Source organism: Macaca mulatta, chromosome 7, assembly GCF_049350105.2.
Source record: "Macaca mulatta isolate MMU2019108-1 chromosome 7, T2T-MMU8v2.0, whole genome shotgun sequence".
NCBI lineage: Eukaryota > Metazoa > Chordata > Mammalia > Primates > Cercopithecidae > Macaca > Macaca mulatta.
In genome coordinates this window covers 80099823-80117886 of record NC_133412.1, presented here as the reverse complement: position 1 = coordinate 80117886, position 18064 = coordinate 80099823, and the positions used below count along the sequence as shown (strand labels likewise).

The 18064-nt window shown below is 45.9% G+C and overlaps 1 long non-coding RNA gene and 1 pseudogene across 2 annotated transcripts; both read right to left on the bottom strand.

The window, feature by feature from the left end:
* Positions 1–3419: 3419 nt before the first annotated feature.
* On the bottom strand, positions 3420–4444 carry LOC144330101 (uncharacterized). Its single transcript, XR_013395976.1, has 3 exons — positions 4130–4444; positions 3767–3875; positions 3420–3657 (listed from the first exon to the last, which is right to left on the bottom strand). It is a non-coding gene; the product is annotated as an uncharacterized LOC144330101 (long non-coding RNA).
* Positions 4445–14266: 9822 nt separating this feature from the next.
* On the bottom strand, positions 14267–14991 carry LOC106999285 (p53 apoptosis effector related to PMP-22 pseudogene; annotated as a pseudogene). The gene has a single exon (XR_001446081.3). The product of XR_001446081.3 is annotated as a p53 apoptosis effector related to PMP-22 pseudogene (transcript).
* Positions 14992–18064: the final 3073 nt, after the last annotated feature.

Genomic DNA, 18064 nt, shown 5'->3' with positions numbered 1-18064 from the left:
GCTCTGGCTTCTCCCTCCATCTTCCTCCCCTTTCCCTTCCAGCCTCTCTTTTCCAGGAACCTTGCCATGCCCACACTTACACCCTCCCCTTTCCAGCCCTCTCACAGCTGCTACGGTGCACCCATGCTCTGCCCTTGCCTCACCAGCTCTGGCTTTTCTCTAACCTGTTTTCTCTCTGCGCTCTCTCCAATGCCAGCTGATTGGGTCAGGCAAGTCCATCCCGTCCTGAGAGCCCCAGGTCCCCCTTCGACCTCTGAACAGATCCCTCCTCTTCTCAGAGACCTCCCTTTCCAAGCCTGCCTGGGTGGGTGTCCTGTGACTTGACAGTGGCTCCCCCAGCCCCAAAGCCAGCCCCCTTCATCTGTGACTTAGTCTGTTGTAGTGGTGAGCTGGCACATCCAGCTGTGACCATTGCTGAAAACTTGTGCCCCCTCTGTGGTATGCCCCTGCCCTGTTCTATAAATAGCAATAAATTCTCTCTCTCTCACACACACACACACACACACACACACACACACACACACACACACACATGGCCAACTGCCTGGCCTCTAGCACTGGGAATCAGTCCTCGTGCTGTCCTTGTGGAGACTTGTGGCCCAACAAGAGGAAGCTGTCTCCTGACACTGCCCCTCAAAAGGGCACCACCTCCAGGGAGCCTCCCTGTCATGCCCAGCCTGTGGACAGCCAGCCCCCGCCATCCTTCCCACCTCCTGGGAAAGCATGGGGGTGCTGTGCAGGCAGCTGTGTGGACTGACAGTCTTCCAGTCCTGCTGTCCCTCGGCTGAGACTCCAACTCATTTCTGGATGACAGAGAATGTGTCCTCTGCTCGCTGTGCTCTCTGTGGAGCTCAGGGGAGGGAAAAGTCCAAGCCATTTTTAGGGTGCTTTTGGGAGCGGTGAAAAGGTCACACCCTTTCCAAGGGACACTTTTCCTAGAAAGTCCCTGGAGCTTAGCTGGTTCTTATCCTGTGAAGCCGGATCTGGCCACTAGGGGGCAGGGCCGTGAACTCAACCTGGAGGGAGCCTGCGGGGCAGCCTGCACTCTGGAGGGACAGACAGGCCACCCGGTGCAGACAGGAGAGGAAGGCAGGGGGACAGAATGGAAGACACCTGGGGTGGGTGAAAGTCAGTGCCCTCGGGTGCTGGTGTTGTCTTCCCGGCCACAGCTAGATCAGTCTTCTGAACCTGTTGGCCGTCAGGGCTGCACTGTGCCCATTAGGCACCATGGCAGTCCCTGTGAAATCCACCAGGTGTCACCAGGCAGCATCCAGGCAACAGGCCTGGAAGATTCCCAACAGCCCAACTGGGCATGCTCAGACACTCTGGGGCTCGTCTTTCAATGGGACAAACTGCAGGACCCACTGAGGGAAACGGGAACATACCAGACTGAGCAGTATAGCTAAATCCATTTATTCCCAAATAAAAAGCAAAGAAAACAGGAGTCCCATCACCGGGGAGCCATGACTCCATCCCCGCCTCCTTCCTCGCTCCTATGCTAGCAATAAATAAGTTTCCCAGCTGCAAATAACTATCAGAACCTCTTCCTCATGTGCCAGTTGCAACCTCCGCTAGGTACGATACATACAGAATGTTACACAGATACAGTATATACATGGGGGAAGGGTGGGTCACCCCTAGCAGCCTGTGCCCTCGCCTGGTCTACAGTTAGCTCCACTGTCCCGCCTCAGATGCCTCTCTGAATAAGAAGATGGGAGCGCCCCCGAGAGAAAAGTTGCCTTGGTGAGAGTAAGGAGGCCATCGCACCTCCTACAAACAAACCAAATCTATCAACCTCTGGCTCTTAAATAACAAACATCATCATCCAGAAATGTAAGGACTCAGCCTTGGTCAAGGTAGTAAAGGGTCTGTTTTTCTCTCTCCATTAGTCAGGCGTCTTGTCTTGCTACCTAATGGTAAAAAGGTGACTGGGAAGGGGTTGTAGGGACATGGTGGGGTGAAGACTCCAGACCCATTTCTCCAGGCTTATGCTGATAGGGGCCTGCTTTTATTTATTTTTATTTGCTTTTATTTATTTTTATTCCATGACTTTTTCCCGTAACTTCTTTCTCATAACTTTTTTTAAAAAACCTTTCATGCAACTTTTTTTTTTTACTTTTTTTGGACTTGTTGCCACAATTTTTCCACCATATTTTTTATCCCATAACTTTTCCATCCCACAACTTTTAATTCCTGTAACTTTTTTAGTTTATGTTCTTTTAATAAACACACTTACATAGTTACAATTTTGTGAGAATAAAAACTGATTATCTCATGACAAGCGTGCCCAACATTTGCACAGTCTCAATACCTTTAACACTATAGTTTTCAAGACACACAAAATTTTAAGGCAAAAACAGCAACTTGCAACAATTTCATAATTTATTACATTATAGTAGCATCACAGAAGTCAATAATGCCACTTTAGACAAAAGTCAGTATTTCCATTATACATTCTGTTTACAAAAAATCATAAGTTGGTAAAATTATTTGCCAAGAAAACTTGGCAAATAAAGCTTTGGACTGGAATTGGCATTTCTCTCTCTACTTTTCCTTCCCCTAGATTCTTTGTTTTACACTACAGTGTTCCTATTTTAAAATGTTTTAACTGCCGGGCGCGGTGGCTCAAGCCTGTAATCCCAGCACTTTGGGAGGCCGAGACGGGCGGATCACGAGGTTGGGAGATCGAGACCATCCTGGCTAACACGGTGAAAACCCGTCTCTACTAAAAAAATACAAAAAACTAGCCAGGCGAGGTGGTGGGCGCCTGTAGTCCCAGCTACTCAGGAGGCTGAGGCAGGAGAATGGCGTGAACCGGGGAGGCGGAGCTTGCAGTGAGCTGAGATCCGGCCACTGCACTCCAGCCTGGGCGACAGAGCGAGACTCCGTCTCAAAAAAAAAAAAAAAAATGTTTTAACTTATTTCAAGATGTTATTATAGCAGTTATGTTTTTGAATAGTTATTTGAAAGTGACTGTAAGATAAAGTTTTAGAGAAAGTATTATGGATAGGGCTGATTTACATTTTCATGTTTTATAAAACTCACCTTTGGTTTTAGAACTGATTTTTTTCATTTCAGAGAAACGTATCGGGTTTAATCAAATACTTTAAAAATAATTATCATATATTGCAGTCTTTAAATTGATATTTTGATTCTTCACTTCCTACAGAAATTCACATTTATTTAGTTTGAACTCACATTTTAAAATTCTGTTTCTGCTGAACTCTAACCTTCTAATGTTGCCTTCTACGCAAATTGAAAGCTGCCTTATACTGAATGAGGAAGAGAACAAATACTTGGCTGAATGAGGTATTGTAAATGACTGCATGCACTTTGAAGAAAGACTTAAGTTATTGTCACAGGATTTCCATTCTTTTTAGCTTTTTCTTAAACATATGACAAAATTCCTACACAAAGAGTGGTATTTCAGGTAATATAGCACATTTATTTTTCAGACTGACATTCAGCTTAAACATGCCAGTATGTGATGTAATCCAGAGGTCCCTGATGAACACATTATTGCCAGATAGGTTACAGATGCTAAACACTATCTGAAGGTCATTCCTAGTCATTTATATGTGTCAGGTAAAAGTGAAGTGAAAGCTCTAGTTTCTCCGCATGCTCCTTCATGTCCACCTTCTCCTCCATAAAGTCGTCCTGAAGCCAAAATAATGTGGTCACATCTCAGGAACCACCTGCCTTGCCCCACCCACACCGTTCATGGCCCCCTGCAGGGCTCGGTGGGTCTCCCCACACACAGACTCACCCCCAGTCCCTGGGGTCTTCTGGGATGAAGCCACCGGGTGAGCCAGGGGCTGGCAGCACACCCTTTGCTATTCCTGGGCATTGGCTCCAGCATCGTTGAAAAATGTCACCTGAAGGCAAGAGGTGAGTATTCTTGTAGGGACATACACAGAACAACCGGGGCAGGGAGGTGGAGCGCAGCCCCTTCCCTTGGGGCTCAGAGTGTGCACCTGTTGGTCACAGGTGAAATGGTGTTTGACCACTGGCTCCCGGAAGGAGTGAAAGTCCACAGAAATCAGAAGGCAGGGAAACCAAGAACATAAGGGGATCTGGGAGGGACCAGCGACGAAGGTGACAAAGTAGGGGCAGGGAAAGTCAGGCTCACCTGACCTCCCAGCTCTCCCGGTCCTCTGAGATGTTCTGCATGGGCTGAGGTGCCTCCTCCTCCTCACTGTCCAGATGTCCTCCTCCATCTCTTCTAGGGAGTGGCCAGAAGGGTCCTCAGACAACCCAACAAGGGAAGTACTGGGGGCCCACCTCTGCCCCCACCCTCACTGTGTAGCCCTGAGCCAGCCCATTCCCAGAGGGGAATGAGCTGTTCTGTATTATTACTTTTAAGAACCAAGATCTTGCTATACTGCCCAGGCACAGTCCCACTACCGATTGGTGCCGGAGTCCTGACCTGCTCCCTTTCTGACCTAGGCCAGTTCTCCCATCCTTAGGCAACCTGATGGCCTCCTGGTCCCAGGAGGTCACCATATTGATACCGAACTTAGCACGGACACCCGGTCGGCATAATGACCAGCTGTCTTAAAGGTCTCTTCCAACTCCTCAATCCTATGCTGCTAACAGTCCTCCCGGGGCTTTCCTCCCGGGGCTCTCGCCTCTTCCTCCGTGTGGTCTCCAGTACCTTCCCCAGGGAGAACCATGAGGCTCAACTGGGCTTTAGCTGCTGTTTCTGCTGGCTGGTAGCTTCCAGGTGCTCCTAAGAGGCCAGGAAAGAGGGTGAGAAGGCACGGAGGTTGCCAGGTTGTCCCTCTCGGGGCCCTGTCCTCAGCAACTCCCTCCCCGGGGTCTCCTGCAACTTTTGGCGGGCCATCTTAGCCACCGCTTTGCCCTGAGCTTCCTGCTGCTGCAGCTGGTCCAGGAGCTGGGTCTGCAGCAGTAACTACCTGTGCAGCACCTCGTTCTCAGAGGTCAGCTGCTGATAAGTGGCCACCTGCTGCTGATAAGCAGGTACTGCTGCAGTGACCCGGGTACTGGTCTCGCTGCTCTGAGCCTCTTGGCTCTTCAGCTCCACCTGCAGGAAGACCTTGGGCATGAGGGCATGTGGTGGCTAGCTTCCAGATTCCTGGCCCATTAATAGGGTAGTGAGGGCACTGTGGTGCTCTGTGGCCTGCCCAGGCCCCTGGTCCCTTGTTCCAGGCCTAATGCCTCCCTTGCCTAGAACCCCATGCCTCCCTCCCCAGCCTCAAATTTCAGGTCCTTCTTCCAACTATTTAAACTGTAAGCCACAGACTGGTCTGCCTAGCAGCGAGGGTGGGAGTTCCCTAGTTGTCCCTGGATTTGTAGTGCTGCCCTTTCCAGAGACTTGAGGAGGAGCCAGATATCCAAAAAGAGGGCATGGGTGGGGAATCAGTAATACAGTCTACTTCAACAAGAAAGTATAAAGTAGAGACAGTGGCTTATGTGTTGTAATCCCAGCACTTTAGGAGGCCGAGGCAGGCAGATTACTTAAACTCAGAAATTTGAGACCAGACTGGGCAACATGGCAAAACCCCATCTCTACTAAGAATACAAAAAATTAGCTGGGTGTGGTGGCACATGCCTGTAGTCCCAGCTACTTAGGAGGTTGAGGTGAGAGGCTTGCTTGAGCCCAGGAAGTTGAGGCTGCAGTGAGCCGAGATCACCATGCCACTGCACTCCAGCCTGGGCGACAGAGCGAGACCCTGTCTCAAAAAGAAAAAAAAAAAAAGGGTTTAAAGTAGAAGCATCTCTATGCATGACTGAAGTCATGCTTTCCATATATTTTTTTCCAACTTGCCTTTTTTCTCTCTAAAATACTGTATCTTAAGCTTTTCCCTGCTATCAAGTACTCATAAGCATTATTTGAATGGTTGTATCAGAATCCATTATCTGGACTCATTGTCCAGATAATACTGGAGATACTGCCCTTTCTGCCACACTCAGTCACCCTTCTGACCTTGCTCTGTGTCCAGTTATCTACTAATATACATACTGATCATTTAGGACTTAAAGTTAAGAATAAATAGTTATCCCAGCTACTCAGGAGGCCGAGGCAGGAGAATGGCATGAACCCGGGAGGCGGAGCTTGCAGTGAGCTGAGATTGCGCCACTGCACTCCAGCCTGCGCGACACAGCAAGACTCTGTCTCCAAAATAAATAACTAAATAAATAAATAGTTATCATAGTTCCTAAGACTTCAAAAAGAATGTATCTTCCTAAAAATAGAATGGCTTGGTGGTTATGATAATTTTACAGCAAAATAGTCAAATCGATATTGAAATAAACATTTTGCTTTCTTCTTGTATCTATTTTTCACTTCTCTGTCATTTTGATGGGTAAAGTTTCATTTGGAAGGATTTTTATTTCACGATAGAAATAGTATATGACATGAGAATGAGAACTCTGAAAGGTTCAACTTTCTAGTAATTAGTTTCCTAAGATTGTCACAAAAGTTACTGATAGTCAATCATGGTTGGCATGTATGGAAAGTGAGTTAACATTATGTACAACTTAAGCACTTTACTTTCTATCAGATATAGAAAAATAAGTGGTGTGTTTGGAGAAGTATTGGGCTAGGAGTCAGGAAGCTTGACTGTTAGTCCCAACCCTGCTTCTTCAGCTGAGCACCCCTAGGCAATAACTCAGCAGCTATTTCTTAAATACCTAATGAGTTTCAGGCTTTGCTGTTGGTCTGGGAATATAGACATAGATATTGCATTCATGATTCTCCAAGGCTCCCCTCCTTGCCCTGGCTCACAGTGAGCTTTCTTATGCATTGTGTGAATCTCTCTCCTAACAGGCCCAACTCTCTCTCCAACCTGCTTCCCAGGGTAGTTGTGAGGATCAAATGAGAGAGAATATTTGTAAAAGCAAATTGTTGCATTTAATTTAATTGTTGTAAAAGCAAATTATTACATTTAAAATGCAATAAAAATATTACCCATGGAAAATTATTTAAAGAGCCTTAGAATTTTAAACAGCACATTAACCTGAGTTCTCTATGATTTTTATTTTAAATAGATATGAAAGTTTTACAATGGACCACTGATATGGTTGAAAATCTTGGCTTGATTATTCTCCGAGAAAATGATACAGTGGTTTGTGTGATTAATTTTCTAAAATTGCCAGCCAAAAAAACCCAAAACCTTTTTTGAGTGGAGTGACTGGATCAGTTAAAGGAACATTGACTGTGTAGTGGAGAAATGTTTTCTGTCTTCACTAACAGCTTGCCTTTGATTCAAGCTGCAGCATATCATGAGTGATGAGATCTGTGTGCAGGTAACTGACATTTACCTGGCAGAAAATAGTAATGGGGCCACCGGAGGCCAGCCGAACACGCAGAACTCAAGGAGCCTCCTGGAGTCAACGTATCAGTGGAAAGCCGGGCAGCTAATGTCAGATGAGAAATACTTTAAGGTGAGAGTTGCTCATATAGTCAAAGACCTTGCTGGTGACAATGTAAGTTGTTAAAATTCTCTGAACCAGAACTTAAAGCCAGGGTAATTTGACCCAATGATTCTACTACTGAAATTTTTTTTTTTTTTTTTTGAGGTGGATTCTCACTCTGTCGCCCAGGCTGGAATGCAGTGGCACGATCTTGGCTCACTGCAACCTCCATCTCCCAGGTTCAAGCGATTCTCCTGCCTCAGCCTCCCGAGTAGCTGAGATTACAGGCACCTGCCACCATGCCTGGCTAATTTTTTGTATCTTTAGTAGAGACGGGGTTTCACCGTGTTAGCCAGGATGGTCTCAATCTCCTGACCTTGTGATCTGCCCCCTCAGCCTCCCAAAGTGCTGGGATTATAGGTGTGAGCCACCGTGCCTGGCCCTCCTGGAACTTTTTAGAGTTCCTAATGAGTTCACCAGAGAAGTGCAAAGTGGAAGTAACTATCTCCCTGGACAATCTACTTTGTTTCTTTTTTGGCTTTAAAAACAAACAAACAAAAAGAAAACTAGTTATATATGATTTTTACAGTTGTGTATTCTTTTCTCTGAACATTTTTCATAGTATGCTTTGTAAATATTATTGTTAGAAAATGTTGGTACATGAAATCCAGGGTCATGGTTATTATAGAAAAGAAAATGTAGGCCTGGCACACATGGCTCACACTTGTAATCCCAGCACTCTGGGAGGACAAGGTGGGCGGATCACTTGAGACCAGCTTGGGCAACATGGCAAAACCCCATCTTTGCAAAAAATACAAGAATGCAAAAATTAGCCAGGTGTGGTGGCTTGTGCCTGTAGTCCCAGCTACTTAAGAGACTGAAATGGGAGGATGGCTTAAGCCTGGGAGGTCGAGGCTGCAGTGAGGCCTGATTGCATCACTGCACTCCAGCCTGGGTGACAGAGCAAGAGCCTATCTCAAAAAAAAAAAAAAAAAAAAAAAAAAAGAAAAGAAAAGAAAAAAAAATGCAGAAAAAACATCACCTTAACATTCTTTCCTGAAATTACCATTGATGACATTTCTAGACTTTTCTATGCTTGAGTATATATTTTGAAAGAGTTTATACTGGACAAATGGACAAATGGTCTTTAACTTTGTTTTGTTTTGACACAGGGTCAGGTTCTCTTGCCCAGGGTGGAGTGCAGTGACGTGGTCTTAGCTCACTGCAACCTCTGACTCCCGGGTTCAGGCAATCATCGTGCCTCAGCCACCCTGGTAGCTGGAATTACAGGCATATACCACCATACCGGCTAATTTTTGTATTTTCAGTAGAGATGTGTGTCAGATCCCAGAGTCCAGGTCCTGCTCATGCTGAAGTCTGAGGGGAGTGGGTGGGTAAACAGAAAGAACACTCCAGGGAGCTGTAGGCAGGTGAAAGATAGTTTTATTCAGCAGCAGCTCTCATTGACAGCTTTCTTACACTAGCTCTCTTCTTAGGAGCTTACTCTTAACACTGTTTGCCCTGCTTGAGCCAGCTGCCCCCACACAGAGCTGCGCAGCTGACTCTCCCTTGCCTTCAGTGTAAGCAGCTTAACTCGTTCTCTCTCTGGGCACCAGCAAGCCCAGCTGTGTCCTGGCTCCCTCCCATCGGTCTGCAAGATGGACAGCTTTGGCTCTCTCTTTCTCTGGATGCCAGCACGCCCACCATGTCAAGCCATGTGTGGCTAGCCATGTGTACTAAAATGACTTTCCTAAAAAAAGAACTGGCTGGGCATGGTGGCTCATGCCTGTAATCCCAGCACTTTGGGAGGCCAAGGCGGGTGGATAACAAGGCCAGGAGTTCAAGACCAGCCTGGCCAACATGGTGAAACCCCAGCTCTACTAAAAATACAAAAATTAGCCAGGTGTGGTGGCACGTGCCTATAGTCCTAGCTGCTTGGGAGGCTGAGGCAGGATAATTGCTTGAACTTGGGAGACAGAGGTTGCAGTGAGCCAAGACCGTGCCGTTGCACTCCATCCTGGGCAATAGAGTTAAATTCTGTCTCAAAAAAAAAAAAAAAAAGAAAGAAAAAGAAAAAGGAAAAAAAAAAAAAACCTCTGCAGTTTCAACTTAACGCTTTTAAAAAATGTATTATAATTAGATATGTACCAAGGTTTAGTGTACCCTTGAAAAATACTGGCTTGAGATTTTGGCCCAAATCTGTCCCTATCTGCCAGAATGCCTTCTAAATACAGATCTGATAATGTTGTTTCTCTCTTTTATTGATGACCAAAGCCAGCAGTTATTGAGAAATAAGTGACAGTAACTGTACTAAGCATTTTACATGCATTCTCTCATTGAAACCCCACAACAATCCTGTGATTATTACTCCTATTTTACAGATGAGGAAATTGAGGCTGGGTGAGCCCAGCCCCATGGCTAATAAGTGGCAGGGCCTGAATCCAAACCCGGAGAGTCTGTCTTCAAAGCCTGAGCTTAACCTTGAAGCAATCTGCTTCCTTCATGGGCACCAGGTATGGAATAAATTCCTAACTCCTTGGGAAGGCATTCAAGGCCTTTCCCAGTTTGGTCCCAGCTATTTTTGGAAACTCTCCTCTGCCCTTCCTCCCACCACTGTGCAGTCCACACCACTCAGTTCCCAACACAGTGTCCCGCTACTCTTCAATACCTTTGTTCATGCTCTTCCCTCTTGTTCCTGTCTCTTGTTCCATATGCCCTATCAAACTTTTTTTTTCTTTTGAGGCAGGGTCTTGCTCTGTCACTCAGGCTGGAGTGCAGTGGCACAGTCATGGCTCATTGTAGCCTCAACTCCCTGGCCTCAAGTGATCCTCCTACCTCAGCCTCCCGAGCAGCTGGGACCACAGGCAAGGGCCACCACGCTGGGCTATTTTTTCTTTTTCTTTTTTTTTTTTTTTTGAGATGGAGTCTTGCTCTGTCACCCAGGCTGGAGTGCAGTGGTACGATCTCTGTTCACTGCCAACTCCACCTCCCGGGTTCATGCCATTCTCCTGCCTCAGTCTCCTGAGTAGCTGGGACCACAGGCACCCGCCACCACGCCCAGCCAATTCTTTGTATTTTTAGTAGAGATGGGGTTTCACTGTGTTAGCTAGGATGGTCTCAATCTCCTGACTTCATGATCTGCCCGCCTTGGCGTCCCAAAGTGCTGGGATTATAGGCGTGAGCCACCACACCTGGCCTAATTTTTTCCCTTTTTTTCTTTTTTTTTTTGAGACAGAGTCTCGCTGTGACAGGCTGGAGTGCAGTGGTCGGATCTCAGCTCACTGCAAGCTCCACCTCCCAGGTTTACTAATTCTTTTTTTTTTTTAAGGGACAGGGTCTCACTGTGCTGCCCAGGCTGGCCTCAAACTTCTGGCCTCAAGCGATCCTCTCACCTTGGCCTCCCAAAGTGCTGGGATGACAGGCATGAGACACTACACCTGGCCACCTGTCAGACTTTCTACACAGCATCTTCAAGGCTCTGTTCAAATGTCACCTCCTGGCAGGGTGCAGTGGCTCATGCCTGACATCCCAGCACTTTGTGAGGCCAAGGCGGGTGGATCACTTGAGATGAGGAGTCCGAGACCAGCCTGGCCAACATGGTGAAACCCCATCTCTACTAAAAATACAAAAAGTTAGCTGGGCGTGGTGGCAGGCGCCTGTAATCTTAGCTACTTAGGAAGCTGAGGCAGGAGAATCGCTTGAACCCAGGAGGCAAAGGTTGCAGTGAACTGCGATCATGTCATTGCACTCCAGCTTGGGTGACAGAGCAAGTCTCTGTCTCAAAAAAAAAAAAAAAAAAAAAAAAGGTATCTATTCTTTGACCCACCAATTCTAATTCTGGGAATTCTAAGGAAATGATAAAATTATATGTCAATAAACAAGACCAAAAAGATTCATTAAAAGAGGTTTAGGCCGGGCGCGGTGGCTCAAGCCTGTAATCCCAGCACTTTGGGAGGCCGAGACGGGCGGATCACGAGGTCAGGAGATCGAGACCATCCTGGCTAACACGGTGAAACCCCGTCTCTACTAAAAATACAAAAAAAATTAGCCGGGCGAGGTGGCGGGCGCCTGTACTCCCAGCTACTCGGGAGGCTGAGGCAGGAGAATGGCGTGAACCCGGGAGGCGGGGCTTGCAGTGAGCTGAGATCCGGCCACTGCACTCCAGCCTGGGCAACAGAGCCAGACTCCGTCTCAAAAAAAAAAAAAAAAAAAAAAAAAAAAAAAAAGAGGTTTATCACAACACTGGTGAAAATTTAGAAATGATCTAAATGTTCCACAACAAAGGAATAATTATATAGCTCACTGCAGTCTTGAACGCTTGTGCTCAAGGGATCCTCCTGCCTCAGCCTCCCAAGTAACTGGGAGTATAGGCAACTGCTATTTTTATAGGTAAAAAACGGTCAGATAGGCCGGGCGCGGTGGCTCACGCCTGTAATCTCAGCACTTTGGGAGGTCAAGGCGGGCGGATCACGAGGTGAGGAGATCGAGACCATCCTGGCTAACATGGTGAAACCCCCTTTCTACTAAAAATACAAAAAATTAGCTGGGTGTAGTGGCGGGCGCCTGTAGTCCCACCTACTCGGGAGGCTGAGGCAGGCAAGTGGTGTGAACCCGGGAGGCGGAGGTTGCAGTGAGCCAAGATCGCGCCACTGCACTTCAGCCTGGGTAAGAGAGCAAAACTCCGTCTCAAAAAAAAAAAAAAAAAAGATCAGATATATGGTTCAATCTAATATTTGACTTCATACAACAAAATAATATTGTATTCCATAAAACAAAATATGAGGTGATTATTTTAAGTGAAGTAAAGATATTTATTGTCAAAATATATTCACAATACATGTAAGAAAGAATGTATACCTGAGCGTACAGTATAATCCCCATATTATTTTCATTATTATTTTTTTTGAGACAGAGTCTCTGTCACCCAGGCTGGAGTGCAGTGGTGCAGTCTCGGCTCATTGTAACCTCTGCCTCTCAGGTTCAAGTGATTCTCCTGCCTCAGCCTCCTGGGCGGCTGGGATTACAGGCCTGTGCAGCCACATCTGGCTAATTCTATTTTTCTTTTCAAGTTTAGAATTCCTGGTTTATTGGGAAAACTTCATAATGAAAACTTCAATTGCCCTTTTCCACAACTTACAAAATAATACTTTGATATTTAAAATGAATTGTTTTTCATTATGTAAGTAGAAATGGTAAAAAATAGTAATAACTCATCTGATGCATCATATATATGCTATTCAGGGAAACTCAAATCCCTGAATTCTCCTGTGGCATGTTTTACATTACACATTTTAAATCTGTTTACCAAGAAAGACCAGGATTTTAACTATATGTAGGTTTCTATTGACAGTTGCAATCTGTCAGAAGCCTGTCTACATGATTAGAGCCCAGATAAATCTGAAGTTTAGAAAAGCAAGCCATTTTTCTCCTTAGACTGTTTTAGAGGCACTTTTGTGATAGGAATGGCTCTCCTAATCCTTTACTACACAACTTAACCAGATCTATCAGTCATGATAAATTAGACTGATAGATTAGATCTATCAGTCCATCTTTCAATCCAGTTACTCTGGTTTTGAACATATAAACACAAAACGCTAAGATTTATTAATATAGCATTTTCCAACACCCTAACCCTGTACAGAACTTTAAAAGAGAAAATTTCATCTAAATATTTCACACCTAAGAAAGCCTTACTAACCATGGCAACAGGTTTGGACCACAAAACAATACTTTCTTAGATGATATATAGAGTCAACATGAAGCTTAGCAAAAATGAATTATTCAGGGCCGGGCTCAGTGGCTCACACCTGTAATCCCAGCATTTTGGGATGCCGAGGTGGCCGAATCATGAGGTCAGGAGATCAAGACCATCCTGGCTAACACGGTGAAACCCTGTCTCTACTAAAAATATAAAAAATCAGCCAGGCGTGGTGGCGGGTGCCTGTAGTCCCAGCTACTCGGGAGGGTGAGGCAGGAGAATGGCGTGAACCCGGGAGGCAGAGCTCGCAGTGAACCAAGATCACGCCATTGCACTCCAGCCTGGGCGACAAAGCAAGACTCTGTCTCAAAAAAAAAAAAAAAGAATTATTCAGGATATTAGTGAGAAATTCTCACAAACAATATGCATTTAGGAAACTATTTTGCTTCTTTAAATCGTTTGAAGTCTTGAAAAAAAAAAAAAGCTTTTTTTGGCATTTCTTTCAGAATGTTTGGTCATTGACAATTTTTGTTTGTTTTGAGACAGAGTCTTGCTCTGTTGCCCAGGCTGGAGTGCAATGCAACGATCTCAGTTCACTGCAACCTCTACCTCTCCGGTTCAAGTGATTCTCCTGCCTCAGCCTCCCCAGTAGCTGGGATTACAGGCATGTGCCACCACGCCCGGCTAATTTTTGTATTTTCAGTAGAGACAGGGTTTCACCATGTTTGCCAGGCTGGTCTTGAACTCGTGACCTCAGGTGATCGGCCTGTCTCAGCCTCCCAAAGTGCTGAGATTACAAGCTTGAGTCACCACACCCAGCCAGTCATTGACAATTTTTACCATTACCTTCCTCTTCTCCTTAGCCCTTAACAGACCCAGTTCATTCTATTTGGAAATAACAAGAACTTGATCAGATTATTAAATCTTGGAAACCATCTCATTTTTACCTTATAAAGTGTTAAGTTTCATGTTCATATTATCTTACAAATGTAGCATCAATGTTATGGGTAGATATAAAGAAATATTGGCATAATATAGGTAATTAGTGAAAATACACAACTTCACCAAACATAATAAAAGGTGAACATAAAACTATAACACTACTTTAAAAATATTTTCTCCCAAATTATTTTAGCATTTTTGACTATGAACACTGCCAAAAAATAGGTTCAAAGTAGCCTAGACAAACAGTTTCTTTTTCTGGAATCCATCTTGGCAGTGGCGATTTTCTCCCACGCTCATTCCCAAGTTAGGCAGATGTGTAGAAGTCCTTAGGCTTGGTATTGCCCAGGAAGTCATCTTCATTGTTGGGGAGGCAGTAGCAGAAGAAAGCGCAGCTGATGAGGATAATCGTGGCTGCCCACCCAAAGCCGTAGGGCCAGTTATAGATGTAAGTGACAGCAAGGGCTGGCCTGAAGGTTGAAGGTTTGGGTGTACTTCACGGGGTAAATTACCAGGGAGATGATCTGGAACACAGCAACCAAGACAAAGAGACCTCCAATCACTCTTAGGAAGACAAGCATCTGGGGTACACACAGGATGAAGAAGAAGGAGAGGATGAAACAGATCACCAGGATGCTGAAGCCCCAGAAGAGCATGGCAGCTGCTGCTCTACCCAACGCGTACTCCATGAGGCTCTAGCAGCCGTCCTCTTAGGACCCGCTGCCGTCGCTGCCCTCGTGGAAACATCTCCACCATAGCAAGGACGTCTGGACGTGGTCGCTTGACTGCCGCCTGCCGCGGCCGGCCAGGGCTATGATGTCAAAGGCGATGGCGCTGAGTAGGAGCAGGGTCAGGATCCAGCGGCAGCGCTCGCAGGCCAGGCTGCAGCGGATCACGTCGACCCGCGGTGTGGGGCCGGGCCCAGGCGGCGGCGGGGAGTCCCTCCTTGTTGTATTTTTAATATAGACAGGGTTTCACCATGTTGGCCAGGCTGGTCTCGAAATCCTGGCCTCAAGTGATCCACCCGCCTGGGCCTCCCAAAGTGTTGGGACTACAGGCGTGAGACACCGTCCCCGCCGCAATATTATTCTTTTGTGCTTGTTTTAAAGTTGTACATATGCTTAGAAAAATGTTGGTAAGATAGTAACTCTTCAGCAGTGGGATTAGGGATGACTTTTGTTTTCATTTTGCTTGTCTTTTTCTTTAATGAGTATATATTACTTGTGTGACAGATGAAGCAAAGCAGGAAGAAGGGTAGCCATGGTATTTGAGAAAGAGCATTGGAGGTGTTTGTTTGAGATGGAGTCTCACTGTCACCCAGGGTGAAGTGTAGTGGCACAATCTCGGCTCACTGCAACCTCTGCCTCCAGGGTTCAAGCAATTCTCCTGCCTCAGCCTTCCCAGTAGCTGGGATTACAGGCATCTGCCACCACACCCAGATAATTTTTGTATTTTTAGTAGAGATAGGGTTTTGCCATGTTGGCCAGGCTTGTCTCAAACTCCTGACCTCAGGTGATCTGCCTGTCTCACGTGGTGGCTCACGCTGTAATCTCAGCATTTTGGGAGGCCGAAGCGGGCAGATCACCTGAGCACAGGAGTTTGAGACCAGCCTGGCCAACATAGTGAAATCCTGACTCTACTAAAAATAAAAAATTAGGCTGGGTGCAGTGGCTCACGCCTGTAATCCCAGCACTTTGGGAGGCTGAGACGGGCGGATCACGAGGTCAGGAGATAGAGACCATCCTGGCTAACACGGTGAAACCCTGTCTCTACTAAAACTACTAAAAAAAAAAAAAAAAAAAAAATTAGCCGGGCATGGTGGCGGGCACCTGTAGTCCCAGCTACATGGGAGGCTGAGGCAGGAGAATGGCGTGAACCCCGGGGGCAGAGCTTGCAGTGAGCTGAGATTGCGCCACTGCACTCCAGCCTGGGCAACAGAGCGAGACTCCGTCTCAAAAAAAAAAAAAAAAAAAAAATTAGCTGGGTATGGTGGTGCATGCCTGTAGTCCCAGCTACTCAGGAGGCTAAGGAATGATAATAGTTTCAACCCAGGAGACAGAGGTTGCAGTCAGCTGAAATTGAGTCACTGCACTCCAGTGTGGATGACAGAGCGAGACCCTGTCTCCAAAGAAATAAAAATAAATGTCGGGTGTGGTGGCTCATGCCTGTAATCCCAGTACTTTGGGAGGCCAAGGCAGGCAGATCACTTGAGGTCAGGAGTTTGAGACCAGCTTGGCCAACATGGTGAAACCCTGTCTACTAAAAATATTTTAAAAAATTAGCTGGGCATGGTGGCACATGCCTGTAGTCCCAGCTACTTGGGAGGCTGAGGCAGGAGAATTGCTTGAATCCGGGAGGCGGAGGTTGCAGTGAGCCGAGATTGAGCCACTGTACTCCAGTGTGGACAAGAGCGAGACCCTGTCTCAAAAGAAATAAAGGCCAGGTGTAGTGGCTCACACCTGTAATCCTAGCACTTTAGGAGGCCGAGGCAGGCAGATCACTTGAGGTCAGGAGTTTTGAGAGCAGCCTGGCCAACGTGGTGAAACCCCATCTCTACTAAAAACACAAAAATTAGCTGGGCATGGTGGCAGATGCCTGTAATCCCAGCTACTTGGGAGGCTGAGGCAGGAGAATCAGTTGAACCTGGGAGGTGGAGGTTGCAGTGAGCTGAGATTTTGCCACTGCACTCCAGCCTGGGCGACAGAGCTAGAGTCCGTCTCAAAAATAAATTAAAAAACAAAGTTTTAAGGACAGGCTTTAGGTTTCTATAGCCCATTGGGAAAAGGGTATGGCATGATCAGATGATTTGCAGGAGTTACAAATGCAAATTTAAACAATCAAACAGCATCTAACACATCTTTAACAATTAAAAAATAAACACTATAACAAAACCATAAAAATATTGATAAGCTTCTACTATGAACTACATGATAGTGACAGGGAAATGAGAGCAAGGGTCCTATCTGCCCACTATTGTATTACCAGTATCTGGATCGTAGAACTTTGCTTAGCATGTGATAGGGCTTTGCCATTTATACTGAGAACAGATGATCAAGTTATCAATAATTGATAAAAGCAACAGTAATCAGTATTTTAATTGCTGTAAATGGACATTTGAAATAGCAATAAGATTCTAGAATGGCAATGACTGAGTTGGAATGTAGGTGTTTTCATTAATGTCCTACACGTATTTAAATTCTGAGTAGCCATTTTTGCTGGTAATTTGTGAAAGCAGGACACGGTTCTCCAAGGTTCACAGGTAAACCATCCCACCAGAGCACCAACGAGCAGACTGCTACATTTTACTTTATTTTGCTTGTAAGGAAAACCAATGGACTAAGCTGTCCCCAGATTTCTGGTTATAACAGATGTATTTCTAAAACAATCAGTAAATTAACAAAATTATGGCACAGTGCCATATCCCTGGAATTCCAAAAGCCCTGGATTAATGATGAGACCCTAGTTAAGTCCCAGCACTGCCACTTATGGGCAGCCATCTTAGAGTCTATTTCCTTATTTGTAAAAGGGACCTCTTAATCTGGGATTGCCTACATCATGGCGCCACTGTAGAAATCTGGTTAAGGAAACTGTATAATGAGACATAACTGAAGATTGATTGACTTTTATTTAGAGATGGGGGTCTCACTCTGTTACCCCAGGCTGGAGTGCAGTGGTGCAATCATAGCTCACTGCAGCCTCAACCTCCGAGGCTCAAGCAATCCTCCCACCTCGGCCTCCCAAGTCACTGGAACTGTAGGCACATTCCGCCATGCCCCACTCTTAATATAATTAACTTTAAAATGTGGTTGGAGATTATAAGGGCCCTAAAGCCTTTGCCTGCTTTGTATTTTCTGCCAATCCCTCATTTCCCAATCTTTGCCAGAACCCCAGCAACTAAGAGAAGGGCGTCCAGTTTTTGGTTGTCAGAATCCATCACTAAGCAGGATGCTCTGCACAGAGCCCTTTGCTGGGAAATTCCTCTGGTTCCATCTCTCCCCCAACGTTTACTGGCCAAGGATCCTTCCTTTCTGCCTTTGTCCTTCCCTC